At 47.5% G+C, this 19,861-nt stretch overlaps 1 pseudogene across 1 annotated transcript in view; it reads right to left on the bottom strand.

Annotated features, from left to right (window-relative positions):
- The window catches only part of LOC147091568 (uncharacterized), a 65,236-nt pseudogene that overhangs the window by 36,429 nt on the left and 8,946 nt on the right, over window positions 1–19,861 (bottom strand). The window contains exons 3-5 of the transcript XR_015075217.1: window positions 14,518–14,682; window positions 9,592–9,659; window positions 8,308–9,437 (exon numbers count right to left, since the gene is read on the bottom strand). The product of XR_015075217.1 is annotated as an uncharacterized LOC147091568 (transcript). The remainder of the gene's footprint in view (window positions 1–8,307; window positions 9,438–9,591; window positions 9,660–14,517; window positions 14,683–19,861) is intronic.

The raw sequence follows: 19,861 nt of genomic DNA on the forward strand, positions 1-19,861 counted from the left end.
TTCTTCAAGAGGAATCAGCACAAGAATGAAAGTAACGCTGATTACCTCACCGAATTAAGGAAGCTTTCAAAGCACTGCCAATTCTGGGCAGGACTGGCAGATTCTCTTTGAGATAAATTCATCTGCGGTCTCCTAAGTGAAGGAACACAGAAAAGGCTACTTTCTGAGAAAGATTTGACACTGGACAAGGCTTTCAGTATGGCTGTATCATACGAAGCAGCCGCAAGAGGAGCTGCAGAGATACAGCAAAAGCCACAGGACTTCGGCACCCATGAAATGACACAGGGTTTCGAGAGATGTTATCGCTGCAGCAGATCCACCCATGACCAGAGGGACTGCTGGTTCAAGGACAAAGCATGCAGGCAATGCGGAAAGATTGGACACATTGCACGTGTATGCCGATCTGGACACAAAAAATCCACGGACAGGAAAAAAATCAATAAGGAAAAGTACAGAAAGGTACAAATGATGACGGACAGTAGCTCCGAAGACCAGAAGAGCAATAGCAACTCCGGAAACAAGAGACTAAGCTGTCTCAAATTACATAATGTAATTGCCAAAGAAGATTACCAGACCATTTGGGTTACCCTCATGATAGCGGGGTCCCCAGTTAAAATGGAGCTAGATACAGGATCAGCTCTGACCGTCATAAGTCGACGGGATTACGAGAGGCTATTTCCGCATATACCTTTGAAAGACACATCCATTATCTTGAAAATATATACGGGGCAGAAAGTATACCCCAAAGGGAAAATAAGGGTGCCTGTTGTATACAACGGCAAGGAAATACAGAAGTTGTATTTATACATTCTACAAGATGGTGGTCCACCGCTGTTGGGACGTGAATGGATCAGGAAGATACGTTTAGACTGGCACTCCATTCAGGCACTGACGGTGACCAGTAAGAATAAAAATGGTGATGACGTCATACCTGAACGATTAAAAGATATCTTGGCCAACGCCAAGGAAGTGTTTCAACAGAAACTAGGAACCTTGAAAGGCATCACCTCCTCAATAAAAGTGGAAGATGCGGCAATTCCCAAGTTTTTTAAGGCAAGGCCGGTGCTATACGCAATTCGTCCAGCAGTCGAGGCAAAGCTGGAGAATTTGGAAAAGGCAGGCGTATTATCCAAGATAGATTGGAGTGAGTGGGCAACACCCATCATCCCGGTCATGAAGAAAACGTTGAATAATGATAAATCTGAAGAACAGAGAAAAGATTCGCATCTGTGGCGACTTCAAGGTGACTGTAAACCTGGTCCTTCACACGGTACAGTATCCTCTTCCGAGGATAGAAGATATTTTCACCTCACTATCCGGAGGGAAACGTTTCACCAAAATTGACTTGGCACAGGCATATCTACAGATGGAGGTTGAAGAGGCCTCTAAAAAGTATCTCATGATAAATACACACAAAGGCCTGTACCAGTACAATCGACTGGTTTTCGGAGTAGCATCAGCTCCAGCTATCTGGCAAAGAGCTATGGAGCAAGTCCTCCAAGGGATTCCGGGGACTCAATGCTACCTAGACGACATCCTTGTAACAGGAGAAAACGACAACGAGCACCTTGCCAATTTGGAGCAGGTGCTCACTAGGCTGAGAGAACGGGGCCTACGTGCAAATCGCCCCAAGTGCGAATTTTTCCAGAAACAAATATCATATTGTGGCCACATAATTAACAAGGAAGGGTTGCATAAGTCACCTGAAAAAATTGAAGTGGTCATAAAAGCCCCAGCACCTGAAAATGTCTCACAATTAAGGTCGTTCCTGGGATTGATAAATTACTATCAAAAATTTTTACCGAACTTGTCAACTCTTCTGCACCCTCTTAACGAACTGCTACAAACGGGAGTAATTTGGAAACGGAGCGAAGACTGTAAACGTGCCTTCCATAAATGCAAAGGCTTGATCACGTCCAAGGAAGTTTTGGCTCATTACAACCCATCACTGCCAATCAGACTGGCGTGCGATGCATCCCCTTATGGCGTAGGAGCGGTATTATCGCATAAATTCCCTGATGGCACGGAGCGGCCGATAGCTTTTGTGTCACGCTCATTGAACTCAGCTGAGCGTAACTATGCCCAGATCGACAGGGTAGCACTCAGCCTGGTATGGGGAGTGAAGAAATTGAACCATTACCTACACGGACAAAAATTTACCTTGTTGACTGACCATCAACCCCTCGTCTCCATATTCAACCCTAAAAGGGGTGTTCCCATTTTGACAGCGCAAAGGCTACAGAGGTGGTCCCTTTTCCTAGGGGCACACCAATATGACATAGAATACAAAGGATCAAAACAGCATGGGAATGCTGACAGTTTATCGCGCCGACCATTGCCAATGGTAGAAGAGGCACCTACAGTAGACCCAGTGGAGATGTTCCACTCAACCATAGTGGAATGTCTACCAGTAACAAATTCTGCCATTGAGAAGGAAACGAGAAATGATCCGACTCCCTCACGAGTCTACGATTTAACGGTGAAGGGATGGCCAGCACATGGCGAACCACTGTTGCCAGCATTCTTGCAAAGAAGAGAACAGCTGTCAGTGTGTCGAGGAACCTTAATGTGTGGATCCAGAGTGGCGATTCCACCCAAACTCCAGGATAAAGTGCTAAAGGAGCTTCACGAGGGGCACCTGGGTGGAGTGAAAATGAAGAATCTAGCCAGAGCGTTTGTGTGATGGCCAGGTCTCGATGGAGACATCGGATAAATGACCAAGAGCTGCCTAGGATGCCAGAAGGTCCAAAACGCCCCACCACAAGCCCCTCTACATCCATGGGACTGGCCCTCATCTCCATGGCAAAGGGTACACATCGACTTTGCTGGTCCATTTATGGCCTCAATGTTCTTAATCGCGGTTGATGCACACTCCAAGTGGCCGGAGGTAATAAAGATGTCCTCCACCACCATGGAAAAAACCATCACAGTATTAAGGACCATATTTGCCAGGAATGGGCTGCCTGAACAGATCTGTTCTGATAATGGACCACAATTTGTGTCCGAAGAATTCAGGAAGTTCTTAAAAAAGAATGGGGTTAAGCACTACACGTCCGCCCCATACCATCCCGCCACCAATGGATTGGCTGAAAGGTTTGTCCAGACCTTCAAGAAGGCCATAAAGGCCATGGGTAATGAAGACATAAAACTTCAGCATAAGGTAGCTAACTTCTTGTTTGCATACAGGAATGCAACACATGTGGTTACAAACCAAACTCCCGCCATGATGTTCTTCAATAGAAGCCTAAGATGCCGGCTGGATTTGATCAAGCCAAACATCAGAAGGGACGTGGAGAACCAGCAATTTCAAGGCATGAATGAAAGGCCAACTAGAACCTTCCAGATAGGTCAACAAGTTTTGGCCCGGGACTAACGTACCGAGAAATGGCAGCCTGGAACTATTTGCACATGACTAGGACTGTTGATGTATACCGTGGACATTGGAGAAAGCATAATAAGGCGCCATGCTGACCAGATCATAGAGTCATCCGAAAAGGGCCAACCTACACCACAACTCTATACGCCTAATGATGAAGTAGATATACCCATAGTATCTACCTCCAATCCGGTAATACTGGAATCAGATGAACCCGACACTGACATTCAAGCCGGATCAGCCTTGCCAAAAGAACCTACTACACCACCAGAAACTACTACACCACCGAGGCGTTATCCGGACCGAGTCAGGAAGCCTCCAGAGAGACTGACTTATAATTGATTAACTACAGCAAATGTGTAGATTATTGTTCTTGTAACATGTTACTTAATGATTACTTAAAATATTATGTACTGGTTGTCCTAAAGGGGAGGAATTGTGGTGTATGTGCCTTTAAGAGCCCCGTGTACTGTAATGCCGGTAATGGCCACTCGGGCTATATAAGCCTGTATATTGTCTTGTATGTTAGTTCACCTCCAGACTTTGTTCAGTAAACACCTGTAAAAACCAACTCCTGCCTTCCGTGTCTCCATTAACACACGGATACAACAGCAGGCATGGTAGTTTAGGGATGATGAGAACATTACTGAAGAAAAGTAACTGTTGGGAACCAGGGAATGTGTCCTTGTAAATCACAGATTAGCGAACTTCCAGCTGTCTTTTCCTCACTTCCTGCCAAAACCCAGCAGAGAAGACAAAGAGTCAGGTGTCAGAGATGGATCACTGCAGGGTATAAAAGTGAGGGGAAACTGATGTAAGGGGGCAGTCAGGACTGGAGATCAAGCTCAGGGCACCTGAGGTTCCATCCAGCGGGCTGACCTCATGTAATGTTAGTGCGAGTGGTATACAGACCTCCAGACAGTAATGCAGAGGTAGAGACGCGTGCAATAAGGGCACAGAAGTTATCATGGGTGACTTTACCCGACCCTCCACCAGCCCCACCCGACCTTCCCCCGACCCGGCACCACCCGACACCCCCAACGACCCCGGCACCACCCGACCCTCCACCGACCCTGTTTCCAGCTGACCTTCCACCGACCCCGACCCCACTCGACCCTGGCCGACCCTCCACCGAACCCGGCCCCACCGACCCTCCACCAACCCCACCTGACCCTCCACCAACCCCGACCCCACCCGATGCTCTACCGACCCCGGCCCTACCCGAACTTCCACCAACCCCGTCCCCACCCAACCTTCCACCGACCCCGGCTCCACCTGACCCTCCAATGAGCCCAATCCCACCCGACCCACCACCTACCCCGGCCCCACCCGACCATCCACCAACACCACCCGACACTCCACCAACCCCACCCGACCCCTAACCCGACCCCACCCAACACTTCACCGACCCCGGCCCCACCCGACCCTCCACCTACCCTGACCCCACCCGACCCTCCACCGACCCCGGCCCCACACTACCCTCCACTGACCCCGAACCCAACCCTCCCCCAGCCCCACCTGACCCACCATCGACCCCACCCGACCCAGTTGTGTTCAGTAAATAGCACCATCTTTTAATTTGCCTTGACTGATCACATCACTGTATAGTTATGTGAAAAACAGAAATCATTAAAAGCTCCCAATTTCAGAATTGTCAGATTCAAACTCAACTTCTTCCAAGTACAATCTATCATTCAAAAATTGTAATGAATGTAGGCAAGATATTAGGAATGTTGTCTAACACAATCCAAACACAGTGACACACAGACAGATGGACAGGTGTAGCTTCACAGCGAATCCTTTCAAGCCTCACTAAAAAGTGGCAGACTGGCAATCCATTGTTCACTAATGGAGTTGTGATCTTTGTAAATTAAGAAATGGAAATGTGTCAAAGAGTTGATTAACAGAGTGGGGCATCATCTTCCTTTGATTTCTATTTCTGACACCAGGCAACAGAAAAAGGTCATTACAACACGACAGAAACAGACTCTTCAGGTGTGAGACATCAGACTTCAGAACCACACGTCTGCCAGCTCTGGCCACAAACCCCAGTACAGTCAACCTTTCAGCAGCTGCAGCCCTGATTAAATAACTAGTAGTTTAACATGTCCAGTAGAACTTTTGTATCAAAATAGAAGAAATGTATTTGTGACACACACACAATTAATAATTCAATCACAATGTGATTGTGAGGATCGATTATCGCCTCTTGATACATTCCGTGTCCACCGGTCGAGGAAGGTATTGAGTGAACCGATGGACACCGCCTGCTCCCTCTCCAGGGCCACCCGGGCATGGACAAGACCGCGAGAGAGAGGCAGGCAGGCAGAGTGACCCCCCCATGTGCCCCGCCCATCCTGGACCTACAAATTGCTGTTTTCACCAGGCCCAAGAGAAGATCCTCCGAATTAACCACGCCCCTCCGCACCGGGCGGCCAAAGATTAGGAGCGTGGGGCTAAAGTGTAACCAAGAGTTGAGGAGTAGCCCCTTCAGGTAACTATACAGGGGCTGCAACCTCTCACACTGAATATGTACACGACCCGTGGACTCTTCTAGGCCACAGAAAACACATCTGGCCTTGGCGTCTGGAAAGGAGCTTATAATCTGATGAACACGACAGCTCCTTGCAACAGTCTCCACCCCAGATCCCCAATGATGCAGGACAGGACCCCCACGTAGAAAGCTCTCCATTGGGGACCCCTGCCTCCACCAGACAGCAAGCTTACCTGACAGTCTGATTGACATTGGGCAATAAACTAAATTAATCAATAAATGATACAGAAACCCAAGTCCCCGGGTCCTCAGCCCTGGTGTGAAGTACGCTGGCCACCAATTTTCCGTTACTAACTCGCACCTCAGGCCACGCCCAGTCTGGTTTAATTGCTAAATGTTTTCTAACTCGGGTTCAGGCCTGTCATTCTGAGGGAAACAAGGCCTCATTTATTGGTGTGTCCCACCCGAGCGGCTGTTAATGGCTTTAATAAACTGGCAGCAAGGTTGTTTTTTAAAGATGGAAAGTGGTGAAAAATGCCACTAGCAATGCCTCAAAACTCATGGACAGAGAAATCCACTTCATCACCGCCCCTGCCACAGGACTCAATATCCACCCCCTCCACCACTGGTGCACTGTGTGTGCAGTATGTACGGTCTACAAGAGGACTACGGTCAGGCCATGTGGAGTCAAGGGCCAGGCAGCAGAATGGATGGAAAGATCGCTACAAACTTCCCTTAACTCCAACCCTCTGATTTCTGTTTTGTAGCCATCTTTCCATCCATTCTGCTGCCGGGCCCTTCACTCCACACGGCCTGACCTGGGTCATCTTGTAGATCTTACATACTGTTTATGGATAGCAAGCTGGTCACAAAACAGAAACCAGAGAGTAGGGGTTGGGAGCAGCTACTCAGACTGCCAAAGGTTGGGAAGTGGTGTTCCACAGGGATAGGCGCTGCGACGAGTTTTGTTCACCATTTACATAAACGATTTGGACTCGGGAATCAGAACAATTTCAAAATTTGTCGATACCAAATTGGGAGGTAGAGTTAATCCTGAGGAAGACAAAATGCAAGAAGATATTAATAAATTTCAGAATGGGCGTGTAATTGGCAAATGAATGTCACTGTAGATCAGTGCGAGGTGGTGTGTTAATGAATTTCACTGTAGATCAGTGTGAGGTGGTGTGTTTTGGTGGGAAGAATAAGGAGGCCACACACTATTTGGACAAGGGGGTGAAATTCGGTTGCTTTGTGCCTCCTGTGATATTCAGCGGGAGGTTAGCGGTGGCGGTAGACGGTAGCACCCCGCGGCACTGCACCGCTGGCAATGACGTCATCACCATGCACAGCACCCCGGCTGCAACCTTGGGTTGTGAACCCTAACCTATCGCCGGAGGATATGTCCGACAGGGTCAGGGGCCGTTCCTGCAGCCGTGGCGGCGCCACTTAAAGGGCAGATGTCGGGCGGCAACTTTTTATTTTGGCTCACTGCCAACACCTGCCCCCTTCCCCTTTCTTCTCTGGGGTGTCAGCCGCGATCGCTCAGCCCGGCGCTCCTCTTGATCCGACACCCCACTCCCCAGTGGTCCAGCACGGCCCCGGTGTGCGCAGTGCTAGGCTCCACCCCGTTAGTCAGGGAGGGAGGTCTGCTATGAAGCAGTGCTATGTGCCGACAGGCGTGGCGCTGTTACACGAAGTGCTGGGAAATTCACTGGTAGCGCCCCAAGAGGGAGGGGAGCGCTTCCAGTAGCACCCCACCTCCTGCCTGAATTTAATGCACAGGGACGCTAACTTTTTCGGGGGACTAAAATTAGCCCCGGTGACGTTAGCAACCCAAAGGGGGCGCCACCGAATTTCCCCCTAAGAGTCTAAATGGGCTGGAGGAGCAGAGGGATCCAGATACACAAATCACTAAAAGTAGCAACACAGGTTAATAAGGCCATTAAACAAAAAGCACTGGGGTACATTCCTAAAGGAGCCTCCATTTCCGTGCCTAGGAGCTCTGAACCATGGCAGAGAGTGGCTGGGACACGTTTCTCACACGCCTCGAGATTAACCCGCACGGCAACTTTGCTGTCAGTGAAGAGAGAGAAGAAAGACCAAAGTGCCGTTTGCCCTTCTCAGTGTGGCCCTGAAGGACTGTGTCCAGGCTGGAGTTCTGTTCCTGCCATACGATCCTCCCCCAGATTGTCCTTTGAACTCCAGCCAGGTGATGCTAAACACTCAGGTATGAAAGAAGAAAATCTACAATAATGTGTTTAAAACAAAGCTGGTTTATTTGACATCTATCCAGAATATTGACCCCTATAACTGGGCTGGAGTTTATTATCAGCAGAAACAAACCCCAACTGTCAGAATGAATATGGTTCAATCCTGGATGTGATTAACAACAGCAATAACAGCAGAATCCAACCCCTGCAGTCACTTGTGAACTTGCTGGTGTGTCAGCAGGTCGGATGCCAGAGTGAATCCCTTCCCTCACACGGAGCAGGTGAATGGCCTCTTCCCAGTGTGAGTGCGCTGGTGTACCATGAGCTCAGATGATCGCCTGAACCCAGTCCCGCAGTGAGAGCACCTGAACGGTCTCTCGGCAGTGTGAACACTTTGATGGCGTATCACTTCCCTCGAACTTTTAAAGCACTTCCCACAGTCCGAGCAATTAAAAGGTCTCTCATCAGTGTGAACTCGCTGGTGATTCAGCAGGTTGGATGAATTAGTGAATCCCTTCCCACACTCAGAGCAGGTGCACGTCCTCTCCCCAGTGTGAACTCGCTGATGAATCAGCAGGTTGGATGAACGAGTGAATCCCTTCCCACACTCAGAGCAGGTGAACGGCCTCGCCCCAGTGTGAACACGCTGGTGTATCAGCAGGTTAGATGACTGAGTGAATCCCTTCCCACACTCAGAGCAGGTGAACGGCCTCTCCCCAGTGTGAACACGCTGGTGTGTCAGTAGGTGGGATGACCGAGTGAATCCCTTCCCACACTCAGAGCAGGTGAATGGCCTCTCCCCAGTGTGAATACGCTGATGTCTCAATAGGTGGGATGACTGAGTGAATCCCTTCCCACACTGAGAGCAGGTGAACCCACTCTCTCCAGTGTGAACATGCTGGTGTGTCAGTAGTCGAGATGAAATTGTGAATCCCTTCCCACACTCAGAGCAGGTGAACGGCCTCTCCCCGGTGTGAATACGCTGATGTCTCAGTAGGTGGGATGACTGAGTGAATCCCTTCCCACACTCAGAGCAGGTGAACGGCCTCTCTCCAGTGTGAAAACGCTGGTGTGTCTGAAGGTCAGATGAGTGAGTGAATCCCTTCCCACACTCAGAGCAGGTGAACGACCTCTCCCCGGTGTGAATGCGCTTGTGTCTCGATAGGCCAGAGGGGTGGCTGAAGACTCGTCCACACACAGAACACGTGTACGGTTTCTCCCCGCTGTGAACGGTGCTTTTTGCTTCCATGTTCAGAGGCCGATGATATTCAGATCCGATGAGTTGAGTGACTCTGTCAGATCTTGACGTGATGTTTGGTTTGAGTTTCCTGTCTGTAAATCCTCCCCTTCCAGTGCCCTGTAAAATTAATTTAAAACAGGGAGCGTGAGAGACAACCCACAAGAAAACAAAGGCAGGCTGTGAAATTGAGCTCAATGAATCTGGTCAATTGTGCGGCCGGCACTAGAAAAAAGTGACCATGAAAGCTGCAGGATTGACATAAATACCCAACTGGTTCACTGATGTCCTTCATGGAAGGGAATCCACCACCTGGTCTGGGCCGACACAAGACTCTGGCCTCTATGGGAGGAGAGAGAGAGAGAGAGAGAGAGAGAGAGGTGGGAGGGGGAGGGGGCAAAGGAAAGGAACTTTATACATCTGCAACTCGACCAGAACTTTGACAGAACATCCCAAACCCGCAACCTCCACCACCTAGAAGGACAAGGGCAGCTGTTGTATTGGAGCACCATCACCTCCAAGTTCCCCTCCAAGTCACACATCATCCTGACTCATATTCATCGTTGCTGGGTCATAATCCTGGAACTCCTTACCGAACAACATTGTGGGAATACCTTTGAAGGGGTTAAAATGAACCCTCTCAGAATTCAGACAGCCGAGGTGACCACTACTTAAGTGATGCCAGCAAAATTAAAATCAGAACAAAGGAGTGGGGTCATGTGAAAGTGATAAGAATTAAAAGAAGCCAGGTTGAGATAAGAAATATCACAAACATTGACTTACGTAAAAAGGCAAAACTAAACAAAGAACAATGTGAGAAGCTTCGAAAAACCAAGATAAGACGCAGTTGTGGGACCAGACAGAATATGTGCGTTTTGCGTAAGCGATAAGGAATATGCTGCTTTAGCTAAAAATTGTAGACACAGCAGAATATAGGGGTCATGGGAATTTGACCTGTGACCAAAGGCATAGTAAGATGTAACTAACCATTATTAATACTGAAAAGAATCCATGTGATCAGGTGATTATTGTAATACAATGTGATTGGATGAAAATAGAAAAAGCTGTACCAACCAAGAGAGAACGAGAAGGTGCTCGCACAGACCGCGGGGTCTGAGACTCTTCTCCCAGAGCTCTGATAATAAACTGCATCTTTTTACTTTTACACGGTTTAGATGTGAATTTATTTTCACCACACGGACTGCAGTGGTTCAAGAAGGCGACTCACCACCCCCTTCTCAACGGGAAACTGGGGATTGGCAATATTTGCTGCTCTTGCGAGCTACGCCCACTTCCCAAGAATGAATTAAAACAAATCTGTAGATGTAAACTGGATTAAAAGCCTGTACAGAAATACTTGTTCCTAAAACAATACTCTTTTACATTGTATGGACAGTGTCTGTGTAACAACCGAATCTCCCCGAGAATCCACCTCCCTTGACAGTCTCACATTGGAAGTTGTTGGGTCCTCCTGGGCTCAGAAGTACTGGCGGTTAAACCCAACAGCTTCTCCTCCATCTCCACTCCAGCTCAAACTGAAGCATAGAAACATACAAACATAGAAGATAGTAGCAGGAGTAGGCTATTTGGCCCCTCAAGCCTGCTCCGCCATTCAATGCGATCATGGATGATTATCCAAATTCAGTACCCGGTCCCTGCTTTCTCCCCACACCCCTTGATCCCTTTAGCTTTAAGAAATATATCCAACTCCTTCTTGAATATATTTAATGTATTGGCCTCTACTGCCTTCTGTGGTAGAGAATTCCACAGGTTCACCACTCTCTGGGTGAAGAAATTCCTCCTAATTTCTGTCCTAAATGGCTTACCCCGTATCCTTAGACTGTGACCCCTGCTTCTGGACTCCCCGACCATCAGGAACATCCTTCCTGCATCTAGTCTGTCCAATCCTGTCAGAATTTTATAAGTTTCAATGAGATCCCCTCTCATTCTTCTAAACTCCAGCGAGTACAAGCCCAATTGTCCCAATCTCTCCTCATACATCATTCCTGCCATCCCAGGTATCAGTCTGGTGAATCTTCGTTGAACTCCTTCCACGGCAAGAACATCCTTCCTCAGATAAGGTGACCAAAACTGCACACAATACTCAAGATGTGGTCACACCAAGGCCCTGTACAACTGCAGCAAGACATCCTTGTTCCTGTACTCAAACCCCCTCGCTACGAAGGCCAACATACCATTTGCCTTCATAACCGCCTGCTGCACCTGCATGCTTACCTTCAGCGACTGGTGCACAAGGACACCCAGGTCTCGTTGCACTTCCCCTTTTCCCAATCTATTGCCATTCAGATAATAATCTCCCTTCCTGCTTTTGCCACCAAAGTGGATAACCTCACATTTATCCACGTTATATTGCATCTGCCATGCTTCTGTCCAATCACCCAACCTGTCCAAATCATCCTGTAGTTTCTCAGCATCCTCCTCACAGCACACACGCCCACCCAGCTTTGTGTTGTCTGCAAATTTGACATCCAGGGTTCCCTGGGCGTGTTGGTCCCACCCTTGACCTTTACGGGAACATGTTGGCGTTGTACTCTCTATTTCCTTTCTGAAAGGCTCCCACTGCTCTGATGTGGATTTTCCTACAAGTAGCTGATCCCAGTCCACTTTGGCCAGATCCTGCCTTACCATATTAAAATTGGCCTTCCCCCAATTTAGAACCTTTATTTCTGGTCCATCTTTGTCCTTTTCCATAACTACTTTAAATCTCACCGAATTAGGGTCACTGTCACCAAAATGCTCTCCTACTAATGCTTCTACCACTTGCCCTGCAATGTTCCCTTGAATTAGGTCCAGCACCGCCCCCTCTCTTGTAGGATTTTCTACATGTTGGATGAAAAATCTCTCCTGGATGCACTTGAAGAATTCCACACCCTCTAAGCCTTTCACACTCTGACTATCCCAGTTAATATTGGGGAAGTTGAAATCCCCAACAATTATTACCCTATCATTTCTACACTTCCCTGAGATTTGCCTACATATCTGTTCCTCTATCTCCCCCTTACTGTTTGGGGGCCTATAGTACACTCCCAGCAAAGTGCTTGGCCCCTTTTTGTTTTTAAGTTCTACCCATATGGCCTCATTAGAGGAACCTGCTAAGGTATCATCCCTCCTTACAGCAGAAATTGACTCCTTGATTAATATTGCTAACCTGATTTTTGGTCAACTCTTGGAGTATTCACGTTTAATAAATCTCCGGGAGAAGGAGTCGCTTCACTTGTACTGGTTCCTGGGGCCTGATCACCTTCCCAGGAGCAGGGCCTTGATTCTGGGGGTGTATTATTGCACCGCTTGGTTTACTTGAGAAGTGCCCCAACAGGGCAAATGCGGGAGGGTCAGGGGGAGAGTGCGGGAGAGTCAGGGGGCGAGTGCGGGAGAGTCCATCTCCAGGACCAGTGTGTATCTGAGTCAATGGGACTCTCTCTCACCTTTCTCCCCAGTCCATCTCCAGGACCAGTGTGTATCTGGGTCAATGGGACTCTCTCTGACCTTTCTCCTGTAGGGGGGCATCTTTTAACTGGTTTAAGGTAATTCACCTGGTCTGCAGCCTTTGCCTGCACTCTGACCAATTCCAATCTTTTACCTGGTTTACAGTAATTCACCTGGTCAGGCAGCCTGCTGCTACACTGTAAACCAATTTCCAATAAACCAATTTTCAAACAGCAGTTTCGAATCGCTACCCCACCTTCCAGTTCTGACTGAAGGACTTATAATTAATGATATCCAGACCATTTGTCTGTTTTAATGAGAGAAAAATCAAGTTTTATTAACTAAATAAACTACAATCAAATTGTAAACTATACCACACGAACACAGTAATAACAGTAAAATTGCTTAAATGGGGGAATGCAGACGGTAAAAACGAGGGATTAGATGGCTCCAATGTTAATTAAACAATCTTAGCAATATCCCCTTAATTACCATCCCCTAACTCCTTACTAGGTTGCATTGCTGAGGAGTCAGAAACTCTGCTCACATGTGGTCCAGCAAAGTAAGTGAGAGAGAGAGAGAGAGAGAGAGAGAGAGAGAGAGAGGCTCACCTGTGGTCCCAGGAAGTAAAGAGAGAGCAATAGCTTCTCAGGAGCTATCATATATACCTGGTGAGAACCCCCCTCCTCCCGCTGCTTGCTTGTCTGGAACATTCGCGCCCAAAAAGTTTCAACACACAAGAGAAAAGCTGTGATTGGCTAACTCAAAGTGGTTGGACTGGGTTAGTGTGTCTGCACTGTGGGGCGAAATGTTCCCGCCCACATCCGGAGCTCACCTGGGCTAAAACAAAAGGGAATACAACTGCTCTGTTGTCCAGAATGACGGGTGATTTAAACCCATTCAGTTCTTAAACTGTAGCAGGTCAAAATCCGTTCCAGGGTTCAGTCTCTCATAGTCTGTGAGAGAGCCCTGAATGGCTGTGTAAACAGAAGCAGTTTCAAATCGATTGTCCTGCGGTGGGTCTCAAGTGGGTAATTGCTTATATCAATAAGCAACTTCAAGTGCTGAGAGGGAAACTCCCTGGTTTGATTGACAGGTCTGACTCAGCCACTGCTAGATCCTCCCACTTTATACACACAGACATCACGGGCTGGTTTTTTAAGCCCCAGTATCTTGGCCAATGCTTTCTGTGGCCATTTTAAAACCTTTTGTGATTGTCCAAACTCCAGGGAACGATTTTATTAAGATGTACTGTCTCAATGTGTGTGAATATTTCCACGAATTCGATTCCATTGTTGTCCACGTCCTTTCCATCTCAGAGCAGTCTTTTGCGGTTCTAGGCACATTTTTAAAACATTGTAGACAAGTCACATCACCCAATTCTTCGTCCATGATGTGGACCAATATTTTTCAATCTTCAGGGAAAATAGGGGATTTTGCAAAACCCCTACGCTCCCCAGTCCATCTCCAGGACTGGTATGTATCTGAGTCAATGGGACTCACTCTGATCTTTCTCCCCAGTCCATCTCCAGGACCAGTGTGTATCTGAGTCAATGGGACTCACTCTGACCTTTCTCCCCAGTCCATCTCCAGGACCAGTGTGTATCGGAGTCAATGGGACTCTCTCTGACCTTTCTCCCCAGTCCATCTCCAGGACCACTGTGTATCTGAGTCAATGGGACTTTCTCTGACCTTTCTCCCCAGTCCATCTCCAGGACCAGTGTGTATCTGAATCAATGGGACTTTCTCTTACCTTGCTCCCCTGTCGATCTCTGGAAGCTTTTCGAATCTGAAGGGTTCTCTCTGGTTGGTGCTCACAATCCGGTGCTGGTTCACCTGCTGTCGTTCCTCAGTCTGCAATCCCTGTTTACTTCGAGCTGAGCACCTTCCTGAATCACAGCATCATTCACCGGGAGATCTAATTGTGGCAAAGCAGAAAATAAGAACAATATTGAAAGCGTGAAATAACGTAATGTAGACTTTTAATCTGCTTACTAATAATTCAATTTCAAGGCCGAGTATTTGTCTGATTTTGTCCTTTTCCTCAGATCCCCAGTTCGAGGGCTGTGTGCTTAGTTTGGAGATTTACCTCACTGTATATTTCCGGCCTCCTGAGACTCCCCCATTTTCACTGCTCTGTGCGGAAATGTGCCATTTTCTGTCAAAACTGCTCATGAACCCACCGTGCCCTCCACCCCCGGACCAGCCCCTGTATTGAGAGCCGGTTCAGCTCATTCCTCGGGACCTGATGAACCCACCGCACCCTCCACCCCCGGACCAGCCCCTGTATTGTGAGCCGGTTCAGCTCATTCCCCGGGACCTGATGAATCCACCGCGCCCTCCACCCCCTGTATTGTGAGCCGGTCCAGCTCAATCCCCAGGACCTGATGAACCCACCGCGCCCTCCACCCCCTGTATTGTGAGCCAGTTCAGCTCATTCCCCGGGACCTGATGCTGACAGGAAGCTCCCCTCCATTACAAACCGGTTCTGTTGCACTTTAACATCCCTCCCTGTGATATAAATCATTAGAACTGAGACTTCCACTTTCTCACTCCTGTAGATGGAAATGCACCATTTTCTCTGCTGAGTTACTAACCAGTGCTGTGACCCTCCCTCCCTCGCTGTGATCTAAACTCGGGGCTGAGCAGCCGCTGTCGGGCCGGGTGCTGAATGGAGCGGAGTTCCCTCAGTCACAGAGCGCCAGCCTAGCTCCAAGTTGAAGTTTAAGCCTCGTTGTTCAGGACTCCCCCACCAGAGGAAATAGTTTCTCTAAAGGAGTTGACAGGATCGATAATAATCTTAAACACCTCCATTAGATCACCCCTTGATCTTCTATATTCAAGGGAATAGAAGGCTAGTCTTTGCAACCTGTCCTGATAATTGAACCATTTTAGCTCAGGTATCATCCGATGAATCCCCTCTGCATCCCCTCCAAGGCCAACCTCTCTCTCCTGAGGGGCGGTGCCCAGAATTGAACATGTGGAACAATATTCACTACTCAAAAATATAATGAGACACAGTTTATCAAATTTAAAAAAGAAAGTTACTAAACCATAGCAAGAGGAAGTCTTACCAATTATATGTATCCACATACCCTACTGCTCAGAACCAACAGGTTCCTACTCCTGGACTGCCGAGTACATAGACAGGAGTTTACACTGAATGTTTCACAGTCTTTCAGATATAAATTGGAGCCAAGGCCTCTGGCACTGAGATCTGACAGATTGTTACCCTGACAACAGAGGAAATCACTCACCGACAATAACTGAAAACAGAAATAACAAAACCAATATCAGATGTTCGGAGTTTAGTGAAGAACATTAACCCTGAACATTCAGCCAGTGTTTCTAACCATGAAGCTGCGATTCCAATAACGGATTTTTACACGACCAGACCTGACACTATGGGTTTACTGAATCCACCGTCAGTTCAATTTGCACAGAACATTAAGCAGTGCCACATCTACAGAAATACATCAATACAATAGTTGCATTGTTGGAGATTCACCCTGTGACCGCTGAAAAGCAAATTGTCTTAAACCATCTAAATCTGTTAGTTCTCGAATTGTATGTATCCATACACCTGGATCATGGGACCAACAAGAAACTTTTTTCTGACAACACAAAATAATTTTACTAATAATCATTAAAATATAAGATTTACGTATCATTATCAGTTTATACTTAAACGATAATCATTTAATTCAACTGCCATCGCAAAATTCAGAAATAGATTTACTGATAGAAAATAACTCAGTAAATCCAGCGTCCAGTTCAGAATTGTAATTCACAACTAAGTGCAGTTTGTCACGGAGTGCAGCTTGGAACAGAAACATAGAAGACAGGAGCAGGAGTAGGCCATTCGGCCCCTTCAGCCTGGTGAATCTGCGCTGCACTCCCTCCATGGCAAGAACATCCTTCCTCAGATAAGGCGACCAAAACTGCACACAATACTCAAGGTGTGGTCTCACCAAGGCCCTGTACAACTGCAGCAAGACATCCTTGTTCCTGTACTCAAACTCTCTCACTACGAAGGCCAACATACCATTTGCCTTCTGAACCGCCTGCTGCACCTGCATGCTTACCTTCAGCGACTGGTGCACAAGGACACCCAGGTCTCGTTGCACTTCCCCTTCTCCCAATCTATTGCCATTCAGATAATAATCTGCCTTCTTGTTTTTGACATCAAAGTGGATAACCTCGCATTTATCCACATTATATTGCATCTGCCATGCTTCTGCCCAAATCATACTGGAGTTCTCGGCATCCTCCTCACAGCGCACACGCCCACCCAGCTTTGTGTCGTCTGCAAACTTGGAGATATTACACCTGGTTCCCTCGTCCAGATCATTAATATATATTGTGAATACCTGGGGTCCAAGGACCGATCTCTGCGGTACCCCACTAGTCACTGCCTGCCACTCAGAAAAAGAGCTGTTTATTCCAACTCTTTGCTTTCTGTCGGCCAACCAGTTCTCTATCCAAGTCAATACCTTGCCCCCAATCCCATGTGCCTTAACTTTACAGATTGTAAACCTGCGTGTTTGATGAGAGAAGGAGTTAGGCGAGGAGTGGAGGGAGGTGCTCCTTTCTTGATCTATCTTTGTCAGCCTTCAGGAGAGCAGAAGTTAAAAAGCTGCACGAGAGGGGACAGAGAACCAGTGGGAGTTCGGCTCTGTGAAACCCCCCAACCGCATTCGGAGAAAAATAGGTGACATCACAGGGAAAAGGGTAAGTGATTGGTTGGTGAGTATTTTGCTCACTTCTCTTATCTTTTAAAGCCCAGGAAGTTTATTAGTAATTGTAAGGTTTCATTAGTATTAGTAAAGTTTGCAAGCAGTAATAAATCTTATTGGGTGTAGTAGGGTTATAAAATAAATTAATTAAGACTCAATAAAGATGGCATGGCAGGCGAGGTGTTGCGACTGCAGTATGTGGGAGCTCCTGGACGCCAGTCTGATCCAGGACAAACACGTCTGTGATAAGTGTCTGCGGCTCGAGGAGCATCGGCTCAGAGTTGATGAGCTGGAGGCCGAGCTGCGGACACTGCGATGCATCAGGGAGGGAGAAAGTTACCTGGACACGTTATTCCAGGAGGCAGTCACGCCCCTTAGGATAGGGTCTTTGGATTTGGTCAATGGTCAGGGATAGGAGGATGTGACTGCGAGTGAAATAGAAACATAGAAGATAGGAGCCGGAGTAGGCCATTCGGCCCCTCGAGCCTGTTCCGCAATTTAATGAGATCAAGGCTGATCATCCAAATTCAGTACCCTGTCCCTGCTTTCTCCCCATATCCCTTGATCCTTTTAGCCTTAAGAAATATATCCAACTCCTTCTTGAATACATTTAATGAATTGGCCTCCACTGTCTTCTGTGGTGGAGGATTCCACAGGTTGACCACTCTCTGGGTGAAGAAATTCCTCCTCATCTCTGTCCTAAATGGCTTATCCCTTATCCTTAGACTGCAACCCCTGGTTCTGGACTCCCCCGCCATCAGGAACATCCTTCCTGCATCTAGTCTGTCTAGTCCTGTTTGAATTTTATAAGTTTCAATGAGATCCACTCTCATTCTTCTAAACTCCAGCGAGTATAAGCCCAATCGACCCAATCTCTCCTCATACGTCATTCCTGCCATCCCAGGTATCAGTCTGGTGAATCTTCGCTGCACTCCCTCCATGGCAAGAACATCCTTCCACAGATAAGGCGACCAAAACTGCACACAATACTTAAGGTGTGGTGTCACCAAGGCCCTGTACAACTGCAGCAAACATCCTTGTTCCTGTACTCGAACCCACTTGCTACGAAGGCCAACATACCATTTGCCTTCTTAGCCGCCTGCTGCACCTGCATGCTTACCTTCAGCGACTTTTGCACAAGGACACCCAGGTCTCGGTGCACTTCCCCTTCTCCCAATCTATTGCTGTTCAAATAATAATCTGCCTTCCTGTTTTTGCCACCAAAGTGGATAACCTTGCATTTTTCCACATTATACTGCATCTGCCATGCTTCTGCCTAATCACCCAACTTGTCCAAATCATACTGGGCTTTCTCGGCATCACCCTCACAGCACACACGCCCACCCAGCTTTGTGTCGTCTGCAAACTTGGAGATATTACATCTAGTTCCCTTGTCTAGATCATTAATATATATTGTGAATAGCTGGGGTCCCAGGACCGATCCCTGCGGTACCCCACTAGTCACTGCCTGCCACTCGGAAAAAGACCCGTTTATTCCAACTCTTTGCTTCCCGTCTGCCAACCAGTTCTCTATCCAAGTCAGTACCTTGCCCCCAATCCCAGGTGCCTTAACTTTACATGCTAATCTCTTATGCGGGACCTTATTGAAAGCCTTCTGAAAGTCCAAATACACCACATCCACTGGTTCTCCCTTATCTATTTTACCAGTTACATCCTCAAAAAATTCCAGATTAGTCAAGCACGATTTACCTTTTGTAAATCCATGTTGACTTTGTCCGATCCGGTCACTGTTTTCCAAGTGCTATTACATCTTTTATAATGGACTCTAGCATTTTTCCCACTACCGATGTCAGGCTTACCGGTGTATAATTCCCCGTTTTCTCTCTACCACCTTTTTTGAATAGTGGGGTAACATTAACTACCCTCCAATCCATGGGAACTGTTCCAGAGTCTATCAAATTTTGGAAGATAGACTATTTCTAGGGCCACTTCCTTAAGTACCCTAGGATGTAGGTTATCAGGCCCTGGGGATTTATTGGACTTCAATCCCGTCAATTTCCCTAACACCATTTCCCTACAAATACGGATTTCTTTCAGTTCTTCCCTCTCATTAGACCCTATGTTCCCCGACATCTCTGGGAGGTTATTTGTGTCCTCCTTTGTGAAGACAGAACCAAAGTACAGGAAACTTCACGATATCCGGCACTGACGGGACCGAGCTGCCGCCGATCTATCCAAACTTCCGGATAGACCAGCGCTAATGTTGTAGGATACGGAGGTTTTCATCTCCGTATCTGACAACAAACACTGTTGCTGAGCAACAGCTTGTAAACACTCGGCCCGTACCTTGGAAGCGTCTCTGAAGCTGTCACTAAGCTACAGAGATGCTTTCCAGAGCCT

The sequence above is a fragment of the Somniosus microcephalus genome, unplaced genomic scaffold, assembly GCF_052327205.1.
Source record: "Somniosus microcephalus isolate GS21.2 unplaced genomic scaffold, FLI_Smic_1.0 unresolved_chr3, whole genome shotgun sequence".
Lineage (NCBI taxonomy): Eukaryota > Metazoa > Chordata > Chondrichthyes > Squaliformes > Somniosidae > Somniosus > Somniosus microcephalus.